Source organism: Notothenia rossii (genome assembly GCF_949606895.1).
Source record: "Notothenia rossii genome assembly, contig: scaffold_154, whole genome shotgun sequence".
Lineage (NCBI taxonomy): Eukaryota > Metazoa > Chordata > Actinopteri > Perciformes > Nototheniidae > Notothenia > Notothenia rossii.
Window position 1 is genome coordinate 97,402 of NW_027640221.1, and position 12,535 is coordinate 109,936.

Here is a 12,535-nt window from a genome sequence, read left to right on the forward strand (position 1 = left end):
TAATATAGACTATATTAGGGTCGATATGTGTTGACTTTACTTTAAAATAGCAGATCTCTGTGACCGGATATAGTTTGGCTTAGACCCCGGCCCCACGAGGACGCATACGGTAAAACGCATACGCAAACGCAAAAAAGGCTTCCGTTCACACGCATTCGATTCATTAACGTGTCCGTTCACACTACACCGCTGGAATTGTGGAAACGATGTAGTACATATGTCAGGCCTGTAAGTGGCGCTGCTGCCCCCCGAAATACACCAAAAGCAGCGAAGAAGACCCCGGAGCATGGTTGCCATGGTTGCCCTTCTGTTTATTCTCCGCGGTGGACGGCGTGTTCTCCTGCTGTATCTCTCAGGTAGTCCACCAGCAGATGAAAAACACCCACCTCTCCGCCTCTTCCAAGGAACGAGGGGACCGTGCTGCAGTTTCCGTAAAAAAAATGTTCCGCCGGTCAACATGTCCCTTAAAGTTTAAATCTTCCGTACAAAATTAGAAAAGTGCCGGTCAGAGGTCTTCCTTGTTATTTATTGAGCTTTAAAACAAATTGATAACGACTCTGTTCTCTGTATAATAATATAATAATATTTAATAAACGGTGACTGCTTCTCTTTTCCTCCCCCTCTTCTGACAGCCCAGCAGCAGCAGGAGACGTGGGGAGAGGGAGGCGGGCTCTTTCATCGTTATCAGAAAATGATCATATAGGGCACACACGGAGCCGTTGGACCCCCAGAGCTTTGCGTATGCCGGTCTACCCACCTTGGGACCCGTTACCGTAGTCGTTTATTCCCCCCCCCCACACACACACACACACACAGAGCGCGCGCTATGCATGAGGCCGCCTTGTGGGGTTTCCCGACATGTCGTTTCAGTAAATTAAAGGGTGTTTCATGTTGTCGTTGCTGTGAACCTTCTTAATACCTTGGAAAATGCCGTTTAATACTTTTTAATAGCCTTAATTTTTTCGCTAAATTGATTATCAACTTTTAATACTTTTTAAGACCCCGCGGACACCCTGTACATGGTGTGTTCAATAAAAACATAAAAACAGATCATTGTTTGTGTGGTTTTAGCTTAAGCAGACTGTGTTTGTCTATTGTTGGGACTTAGAACACATGTTATGACCAACTTATGCAGAAATCCAGGAAGTTCCAAAGGGTTCACATACTTTTTCTTGCAACTGTATATTTGATGATCGATACAAATATGTGTTACCATAAGTTCTTAATAAAACTGACACTGTTGGACTCGGTTCAAGTTTGACTTCTACCAGAAATAAAATGATCACTTTTGCTGTGTACTTTGTGAGTAATGCTCTGCCAGAGTCTCCTCCGTAATGCATGTTTTCTGCTATCTTTGAGGAATGATACAAATAAAATGTTACCATTAGTTCTTAATGATATTCTTGCTGTTTATTAGTTAGCCTGCTATTAACAATACAAATAGGGATCGACCGATATTCTTTTTTCAAGGCCGATACTGATACCGATTATTAGTAATCAAGGAGACCGAGAACCGATATGTGGAACTGATATACATTTGCAGTAAAATCAGAAAATCTTGGTGTCAGAATGTAGAATAACACACTCCAACACAACTTCTTTGAAATGCATTTAAGAATATATTATGTTCAATGAACTTGTAAACATCTTACAATTGGTTTCCTTTTCTTTAGTGCAGCCATCTGCAATGAGTTAGAGAGAGATAAGAAGTGGGGCTGCAGGCTGACATGCTTAACTAACAATAATGCTTCATTTATTATATCAAAACAATGCCTGTCTATCTAGCATCAAATCCCAATAAGCTGCTAGCAAGCCAGCCAGAGAAACGGCCGCATCAGAGCCAAAGTTTTATCGGCAATTTGATAAAAAAAAAAGCCGATACCGATAATCGGTCAAATGCGGAATATCGGCCTGAATAAATTGAAGTACTTTTACTTTGTGCTATCTTTGATAGCACACATGAAGTACATTGAAGTACTTCTAGTGTGTTGTTTAAAAAATCCTCTGTCAATGTCCCCTCCTGAGAACAAGAATGTATGTTTCTCTGCTATTTTTGAATAAGCGTTAAAAAAAAACTTTCTTCATGAGCCTGATATTGTTGGACTGAGTATTTTAAGAGGATGGTAGACTTGATATCAGCTCTACTTCCAGTCAGTACTCCGGCAGCAGCATTTTTACACCTTGGCAAGTCTTTAGAGTCTGGCCTGTAGCTGGTCTATCTTTCAGCACACTGACGCACTCTGTCACTCTTGTTGGCCTCTTATGAAGCTGCTGTCTTTTAAAATGTGATTATTTCTCTGCTCCTAGTTCATTCCTCGCAGATTCTTCCATCAGTCCCAGTCATCGCATGTCAGTCAATAGAGCTTCGAAAAATGTGTCCAATTCAACAAAAGGTTTTTTTGTGAGTGAAGGCCAGAGCTAAATTATAGATTGTTTGATTGCGTAATTACAAGGTGAGAGAAAATAAATCCAAATCCTCCTATGAAACGTATTTTATTTCCTTTTCCATGTTATACTTATACTTACTTGTATTACATGTTGAACCACATACTGGATATGTTCCGCAGCCTCAAGGAAATACAATAAATGGATTCATAATTTTAAAAAATGATAAAAATGTATAAATTAATAATGTTGTGGGCAAATATTTCAAATTTAAATATAAAATGAAAGATAAGTTTACTTTTGAAATAATTTCTCACAAAAACCTTTCTAAATGATAGTAAATTATTAAAAAGGTTTAGTCAATATGCGCTTTTCTGCCTAAATTAGTTGAAATTGAACATAAACTATATGAAACACCACATGCATGGCAATTAACCCACTTTTGCCCGCTATTTAAAATTGACTTTGGTTAGTTAATAGAAATATTGAAATTATATATAGCATATAATTGATGCAGTCTTTCTGAACACTTTTTTTTTTTTTTTTTTTTTTTTTAAATACTGCAAATGAAGAATATTTTAACTTTTGTGGAGGGATAAATTCTTCATGGTCTTCAATGGCTCTCTAGTAAAGGGTGTTTTATGGTTGCTTGTATCCTCAGATAGTGGTTTGTTTAAATAACTACTGACATTTTAATAAATATTGCAAAAAAGGGCTCCAAAAAAGGCATATATAACCTGGCCGGCTTAACAAGTGAGTATTTCTTCAAGCACCACAAGATTCAGAGTTTATAAAGTACATTTCTGGGCCATTGATTGTGTAATTTCTCCAAACATATTCAAAATGCCTGTTTTGAAGCCTTAAAATGGTGCAGGAAAAGGGCTTTACATTGGGTTATACTTAAAGACAAGACTATTCAGTTAAGAGAAGAGAAAAAAGGAAAGCAAACTGTTATAATGGGTGATGTGACATTAATGGATGGTAGATAAACGGATTGTTTCCTCTACATCTGACTCATGCTGATGGAGTAAAAACTCTCTATATTCTCACACAGTGAGCTAACACAACATAAACACACTCCTCTACAAAACATGTGAGAATATAGTCAAAAGAAAAGTTGGTGGAAACTGTTAACCTTCTGCAAACTCCTGTTTGTGATGTTTCCTTGTTGTGTTAAAGTAAATAGAAATGTTTCGCAAAATAACTACCAATATTGTCTAAAATATTATATTAAAATACATTTATCGATAACCATTAATACATACTGATTGTATCATGCCGTATTACGTCCCTCCACTAACCACAGGAGTGTTCAACAGCAGAGTGTCGCCATCTTTACCATGCAGGGAGAGAGAGAAACTAATAACTTGCAGTACCCTCTTTAAACATGAAGCTGTATATAAAGTCACCACAACATCAACACAACTCCTCTATACAATAAAACCAAGCCTGACATTTTTCATTAAATCACTTTAACAGCACTTTTCTACTTCAGTGATGAGAACAAGAAGTTACGGGACACTTTGATAGCTCTTTAAAAGTAGCTCTAGTAACGATAACACACATTATAATGAATATGCACACGTATAAGATCATATTAATGTACAAGAGAGACGTCAACACTTCGCTGTAACTATTGTGCTTTAAACAATGAAGCTTTTCGAGTCTGCATCTTGAATCTTTAGTTAGGGGCTAAGCTAGTTAGCTCCACCTGAAACCAATGCATTCCGTTGCTAACGTTAGCATTAGCTTCAGCATAACAAAGCCGTTGAGAGCAGCTTCTTACCGTGCTCCTGTCCCATTGTAACTCCACATGTCAGAAGGAAGAGAAACTGAAGACTGACAACAAACATGTTTTCCCTCTGGAACAACACCAGTTTAAAAGAGAGTACACATAGCTCTCTGTGAATAACTATATTTTAAGTTAAATGTGCAGGAATATGCAGGCGTGAACTCTGTGTCGTCGTTAGGTTATTTCCTGTTTATTCTGACTGAGACTGAACGGGAGTCGTTTCCTGTACTCGCTGGACCCGCCCAGCGCCGTATGGACTGATATCTATAAATATTCTATCTATACGGCGCTGGGCGGGTCTTTTTCACGGGCTTCGCAGCCATTGGCTTGTCTCAAACAAGCCAAAAGCGAGACCTGGGCAGACCTGCGCAATTTCGATCAACGTCTTGCTCGTGCGTTGCATGATGGTTAGTCATTGTTCCACAATGTTTACCATCATGAAATTAATATCTATATATTTTATACTATACTTGCACTGCTTACCGTTTTTATACTTTATATATCTTAGCATATTCATACACACTGTTCATACTGCTCACAGGCTGCTGTGTATATCTAATGTATTCATACCCCTCACTGTTTATTCATCATTCAATTCATTCTATCTTTTATTCTGTAGATTGTGTACATTACTTTTCACTTTACTGCTTGTTGCACTCCTGGTTAGAAGCTAAACTGCATTTTGTTGTCTCAGTATCTGTAATCTGTGCAATAACAATAGAGTTGAATCTAATCTTGAGCAGGAACAAATGTATTTATTTAGTACATATCTGACATTAACAATTAAACACATGTGTGCATTCTTTATAAATGCAAACCGAGTCAAGCCGACTCCGGAGGTGGCGGTATGCACCTTAAAGTTGTTTGCAATCCGTCCAAAAACCGAGAGAAGAAGAAGAAGAAGAAGAAGATTTTGATTTTTAAAACAACATTTTATTTCCATTTGTTTTAACTATACACCGAAACAAAAAACATTACACAAATCAAATAAATAAACAGATTTTCACGTCTACCAAATAAATGTCATTTGAAAACGTTTTACCCATTTCAAAACATCATCTTTTACACACCTTAAAAACAAAAAAATTCACCTACCCTTTAAAACTTCAATATTAGAGAGTCATTTTCCCCCAGTGAGCACAGAACCTGCCCAACAGCCCACACATCCAGAAACCCCTGTAGATGATTGATCAGCGTATAGTATGCATGCTCCACCCTCAGACGCGCTGCCACCAGCCCCCTCAGACAGAGCACTGCATCCGTCCACCCTACTCCAGCAAGTTTGTTCTTCCTACTTTTCCAGATTGCTAATTTTGCATTAGCAAACAAGAAATTGATCAATAGTAGGATTTCCTTCTTTTTCAGGATGTATTTGGGGCCATGGACAAAAAGTGGTATGGAGAAAACCTCCCCGAACCCCTCCACCCACTCCTGTAACATTTTTTTAAGACCAGCCAACCGGGGACAGGACACCACTAAATGCTCCAATGTTTCTGCCATAAAACAGAACGGACAGCCCCCCCTTGTGCCTGGGTCAAAATGAGCCCTGTATTTGTTAGTGGCTATTGCACCGTGTATAATTCTCCATTGGATGTCAGCCATCCGTTTTTCAACGGGAGACTTATACAGGATCCGCCAGCTGCCCTGAGGGGAAGAGCCCAAACCAAACACATCTGTCCACCTCGACTCTCTGACGCCTGCGAGCGAGCTGAGGTTTAGCACCTTTACGCAGCTAAGATATAGCTTCTTCCCATTGCAGGAGCTGAACATTCCAGGTGTTAGAGTCCCCAGTGATAGCAGGAGACCATCCTCCTCTCTCCATTCCCCCACCGCAGGACCCACCTTCAAGGCAGGAAAAACATAATCATGTCCCTTTCTCCACTGGTCGGCCAGATCTGCATCCAGAGCAAACGTCCGGTGGGATGGCGACAGCGACTGCCACACCTCTTCTACCAGGTTCTCCAGAACTCGAGTTGATCGAATGCCCGTCACCTCAGCCAGTTTTTCCGTGGAGATCCCTGTCAAATGGCCAAGTTTTACCACTCCCGCTTCAGTGAACGCATTTTTTAGGGCGGCTGAAGAGAAAATGGTTCCGGAAAGAAAACCAGTGTCAAACAGGGGCTCCTCAAACAGCCACATCCCAGGCCGGGGGTCGGGTGGTCTGGTAAAACTCAGAATCTTCCAGGCATTTATGACTGAGCAGTAAAAAGGTGCAAGTCCAGTTATCTTGTACGCAGGGGCCTTCAGCAGAAACAGGTGTTTATCAAAACCAAAGCCCCCTGCCCTCCAGAGCAACAGCCGGGCCATAGCCAGCCAGCAGGGAGAGGCACCATACAGCAGCCGCTGAGCTGCCTGCAGTCTAAAAGCAGCAGTCCTCGCAGTAATGTCCACAAGGCCCTGCCCCCCCTCCGCCACAGGGAGGTACAGGACCGATGCTGGCACCCAGTGATGACCCGACCAGAAGAAATCCACGAGGAGCCGCTGCAGTTGTTTCATGAGGCCCGGCGGTGGGGTTAACACCCGGAGTCTGTGCCACAAAGATGAGGCAACCAGATTGTTGGCTACAAGAACTCTTCCCCTGTAGGACAGCTGGGGTAGCAGCCATTTCCATTTAGCTAATTTTGCTCGCACCTTTCCCAGCAATCCCTCCCAGTTCTGTGCCACCATGTCCTCAGACCCCAACCAAACTCCCAGGACCTTTAAACCCTCGTTTCCCCAGCTGAGGTTACCAGGAAGACTGGGCCTAGTTTCTAAACTCCACTGACCTACCAAAACTGCCTCACTCTTCTCCCAGTTAACTTTGGCTGAGGCAGCCTTCCTATACAAAGCTAAACTGTCCTGTAGCTCCTGGATATCTCGCTGACCCTGGATAAAAACAATGACATCATCAGCATAAGCTGATACAACCACCGGGGGGGCTGAGCTGACACTGGCAGACTCAGGCCCCTCAGCCGGTTTCTAAGCCTGCACAAAAGTGGCTCGATGGCAATACTATATAATAGGCCTGAGATAGGGCAGCCCTGCCTGATCCCCCTTTTAACTGGTACAGGTCTGCTCAGCCCTCCCCCCACTTTCACAACACAACATGCATCACTGTACAAACACTTCACCCAGGACAAAAAATGCTCCCCAACACCAAAAGCCTGCAATGTGGCAGCCAGAAAAGTGTGATCCACACGATCAAAGGCCTTCTCTTGGTCAATAGAAATAATACCAACATTTATATTGTACAGTTTGCAAACATCAAAAGTGTCTCTCATCAAAAACAAATTGTCCACAATTGATCTGCCAGGGATGCAATATGTTTGATCAGTACCAACAAGAAGTTTGATAAAACACTTCAGTCTGTTAGCTAAAACCTTTGACAGTATCTTATAGTCCGTACATAAGAGAGCCACAGGTCTCCAATTCTTCAGCAGGGTTAGATCTCCTTTCTTAGGCAACAGTGAAATCACTGCACGCCTACAGGAAGCTGGAAGAGTCCCTTTCCCAAAGGACTCCATCAATACATCCAACAAATCATGTCCTAGAATGCTCCAAAAATGTTTTAAAAAGTCTGCAGGTAAACCGTCTATGCCCGGAGCCTTGCCGGAGGCCATCTGTGTCACCGCAGAGGTCAGTTCCTCCAGCGTAATGTCAGAGCCCAAGGTGTCACTTTCGGCTGGACTCAGCTGTGGAAGACCCTGAAAAAGTTCATCAGCGGCTTCCACGTCACAACCTTCGGCTTTGAACAGGTCCGTGTAGAAGGACACTGCATGTCTCCTCATCTCAGCAGGTTCAGAGGTTACCTGTCCATCGGGAAGACGCAGACATACCATCTGCTTCCTTTGGCCCACAGACCTCTCCAGGTTGAAGAAAAAGGTGGTTGGTGCATCAATGTCTCTCATGGAAGTAAAACGGGCTCTGATCAGACACACTCTCTAACTCTCTGATCTCTCTCTCTAACTCTCTGATCTCTCTCTCTAACTCTCTGATCTCTCTCTCTAACTCTCTGATCTCTCTCTCTAACTCTCTGATCTCTCTCTCTAACTGCTCTATAGCTCTCCTAGTGTTTGCAGTGGAGTAGGCTGTATACTGTTGACAGAACACTCTAATCTGAGCCTTTCCTACCTCCCACCACTGACTCAGGGAGGGAAAAGACTCTTTCTTTGATTTCCAGTTGACCCAAAACAAATTAAAATTCTCACAGAAAATCAAATCTTGTAAAATGTTAACATTAAACTGCCAGAACGATCTAGGTTTCTCTGTGTTGGATAAAACCAAATCCAAAGAAACTAGCTGATGATCTGTAAAACCAACAGGTTGGATGTGACAGTTCACTGCACGAGTAATAAAAGAAGAAGACATGTAAAATCTGTCTAGCCTGGCTGCACTGACGCCCCCATCTAGCATTCTCATCCAGGTGTATTGTTTAACGGAGGGATGCTTCATCCTCCACACATCCACTAAGTCAGCCTCTCTTATCACCTGTGACAGTAAAAGGGACGACTGAGGATGAGGCTCCCGTCCTATTCTGTCTAAAGTGACATTAGTGCAAACGTTCCAGTCCCCCCCCAGTATAACACACTCCCCCTGTACACTAGTGTCTAGCTTGTCTTTTAATAACTGAAACACAGATACACGTGCAGGGCCCTGATTGGGTGCATACACATTAATAAAGGTGAAACTGAACTCTAACAGTTCCACTTTCACCATCAAGGCTCTACCTGCCACTATCTCAGTGCTGGATAAAATCTTTACATTTAGAGAGGGGGAGAATAAAACAGCTACTCCAGCACTAAGGTTTGAGCCATGACTGAGTACATACTGACCCCCCCACCACATCCCCCAGTCCGTCTCATTCAGGCTATCACTGTGCTTTTCCTGCAGAAATATCAAATCTAATTTTTTCTGATTAAAGACTTCTAACACTAAAGCTCTTTTCTGTGCACTTCTACCCCCGTTCATGTTCAAGGAAGCAACCCTTAAAGCCTGCATTAGAAGAAGGAGATAGAGAGAAAGAACAGACAGGTACACACAGCAGAGAGGAGACACCCAGTGTTGCATGATCATGTTGAAATTATTTAGACCTTTTCAGTTTCTTCCCTCTTTTGCTTCCTGGCGTATCTTTTTTCACAGCAGTTACATGCCTCCTGAGACGATAACGTTTCTTTTCATCCAGCAGGTCTAACCCTACAACTTTCTGAAGAGTTCTCACTGTATGAAGAAACTTGTCAATGTCAGGGAAAAAATCTCTCACTTCCACTGACTTGCCAAAAGACTCGTCTAAAAAGACATTAATCTCTTCCAAAGAATATATCTCTGCGTTCTGAGAGAGACTATCTGCAACTGAACCACAGTCAGAATCCCCCTCACCGTCTGTGTCCATCTCTGTCACCTCATTATTGTCTGCAGCCTGTTGAAGCTCATTTTTCCGCCCAGAGCCAGACGGCAGCTCTTTCTGTGTGCCAACAGCCTCTACCTGTCCCACAGCACCAGTCCTCATCTGTCCTGCTACATCATCTCTCACCCGTTTACCTGTTTCCACATTTTTTCTCTCACACTCACCACACTCTCTACAGTCCCTGTTTCATCTCTCACGATATTCATCCCTACTTCCTCCGCAGCCACCGGGGCCCCGGCGGGTGCAGCAGCAGCAGCCCCCGCGACACCGGGTCCCGCTGCCGCGGACCAGGCCGCACCGGGCTCGGCCGCCACAGCGGCCCCGGCCGCCCCGGGCCCAGCCGCCCCAGCGGCCCCGGCCGCCCCCGGCTCGGCCGCCCCAGCGGCCCCCGGCTCGGCTGCCCCGGCGGCCCCCGGCTCGGCTGCCCCGGCGGCCCCCGGCTCGGCGGCCCCGGCCCCAGCCGCACCCGGCGGAGCGGCGTGCCGTCTCTGTGGACATGCAACACGTTTGTGACCCGACTCCCCGCACTCAAAACACTTTACGCTCCCTGAGCTCGCATAAACCATATAAAAACCCTCTTCGTGCCTCACCCGGAAGGACACATCTAGTGTCTGAGTGGGACAATTCAGAAACATGAAAACCTGTCTCCGCAGAGAATGGACATGTTTTAATTTTTCATCCTTACACCCCAGAGCAACAGTGCGGAGACTACTGGCAAACTTACCAAAACGCTTCAGCTCCCGTTCCAGCGCCTCATTCGGGATGAACGGAGGAACGCCAGACACAGTGATCCGCGTGGACGGTGTCGCCAGCGGTGAAACTTGAATGTATTCCTCGTTTAGCATTAATCCGCTCTCGATAAGTTCCGTCACATATTTCTGGTCTTTCAAAAAGACCACGACCGCTTTGTTCATGCGGGAAGCATAGGAGATATTTTCAGGACCGACCTGGTCCCCCACAGCCAGCAGCACCTGCTCCACTGTGCTTGCGGCCTGAGCCACCAGCCGCACTCCGTGTCTCAGAGACACCGGCGGCGCCCCGGAGGACGCCATCCCCGCCACGAGGCACGGAAAAACACTAAATTAACAAATTAACCGTACTTGCAAAGGGTACAAAAATCCCAACGAAAGATCATACAGTTAAAGAAACGATTGAAACAGAAACAAAAGAGTTAAAGTTGAAATTCCCTCTGCCCTCTTCAAACACACATCCACCACCGAAGAAGAAGAAGAAGAAGAAGCCGACTCGGAGCTGTCCGACTTCAGGCGAGCTTTTTGAGACCTCCCCCGGCTGCGATCGGCTATTCTCGTCTACTTTCGAGGCGAGCCGCAACGCGTCTCAAACACGCCTATTATATGAGGGTGGGACAAGTCCCCCCCACTTTTTGAAATGATTAGTTTAGACCGTTTAGCCCCCCCCACTTTACCATGTGGAAAGTCAGTTTCTCAATCGCGAGGATGCTGGCTTGGTAGTCGCATTCTTCCAAGTCACTTCCTTCAGAAACGAAGCAAGTATATTTCCAAGCAACGGCTTCGGAAAACAAAAAAGAATGGAACAGGCTAACAAGTGTGCCACTCTCTCGAATGGTTTCAACATAAACTGTACCGAAAATAAATACCTCACGATGTCTATCTAATTATGAACTTGCTTTACTTTCACAGAACACATTTTTGGTGATAACAAATGCAACAAAGTAACATATTTACCAACAGATGTTCTACGCCACTACATACTTACATTTAAATGTGTGCTGCGTTGGTTCAGCCATTCTCCGCAAGGGTTTTTGAAATTGGTCCGTGCGCAAAGCATTGTGGGGATTTGAAGGACGCGAAGTCTACCCATGTGCAGCCTCGAAATTACCCCCAAACCAAGGACGTGGCCTCGGTGGAATTCCAAGTATGCTGGAGATTGGAACAGTCCTTCTGCGGCACTCGATGACGTAGCATCCTTGAAATATTGGCTTGGAAGCCAGTTTCCTCACGATTGAGAAACGGCCATTGGTCTATCCACTCGCAGCACTTTGTAGAGCGCTGCGTCAGTGCTTCCGTATCAAATCCATTCCACTTGCTTATTGAGAGAATGCCCAAATCAATGAAACTCCGTACCATGTTTTCACTGGTACTTTGTACCAAGGCAGATTCTCCCATTGCGCGCGCATGTTCAAGGAGCGTTGTCATAGTTGGACAGCTCAGATCTGGGTTGCGTTCCGATAATCCAAAAATCAGCTCCTAAATTCTAACCCTATCTCCTATTCCTTGACCTCTGATTGAAACGTCACGGGGTTAAGGGATAGTGGATAGGAGAATTCAAAAGGACTTAGGAGAAGAGACTGCGGTACTTTTGAGAATCCCAATGCACTTTCACTATCTGACGTGTTTATGATGCGCCAGCGGACGTCATTGTGTGCGTCTGCTGCTGTGGGGAAACGATGGAAACTACAGTATCCTATAAAGCGGACTACAACATAGATGTTTAATAAGAACGAGGGACTCATCTAGAGATTCTGCACCGTGCTCTGATGCTGTTGCTTTATGCTTTATGGACAACAGAGAAACATATTCTTCATGACCAAAGTTGTAATTGAAATAAAAAAGGAAAGTGAAACTTCTGCTCGTCACCCTCTCCCTCCAGTCCACATTAATACAAATGATCCCAATACGTATGATTGTATGAAAATATCTTAAAATAAATACAAATGTATGTATTAACACCTATCACTGTGTCACCATTCAAACATCTTTTAAAAGTTGAACAAACCCCACACAGCTCAGTGAAATGTTGACTTTATTTGATCATTTCAGGAAAAACTAACGTTCATATTTCTCTTTTTGATTATAATACTGATGAACGTTCAGAACAAAGCACTTTGGCAACTTACCACATACGTTTTAAAATGCTTAATAAGCACCGTAAGTAACTGATATGATATAATTTCTCCGTCATAATTGTTTGTTTCCGTGAACGGCCGACTGTTG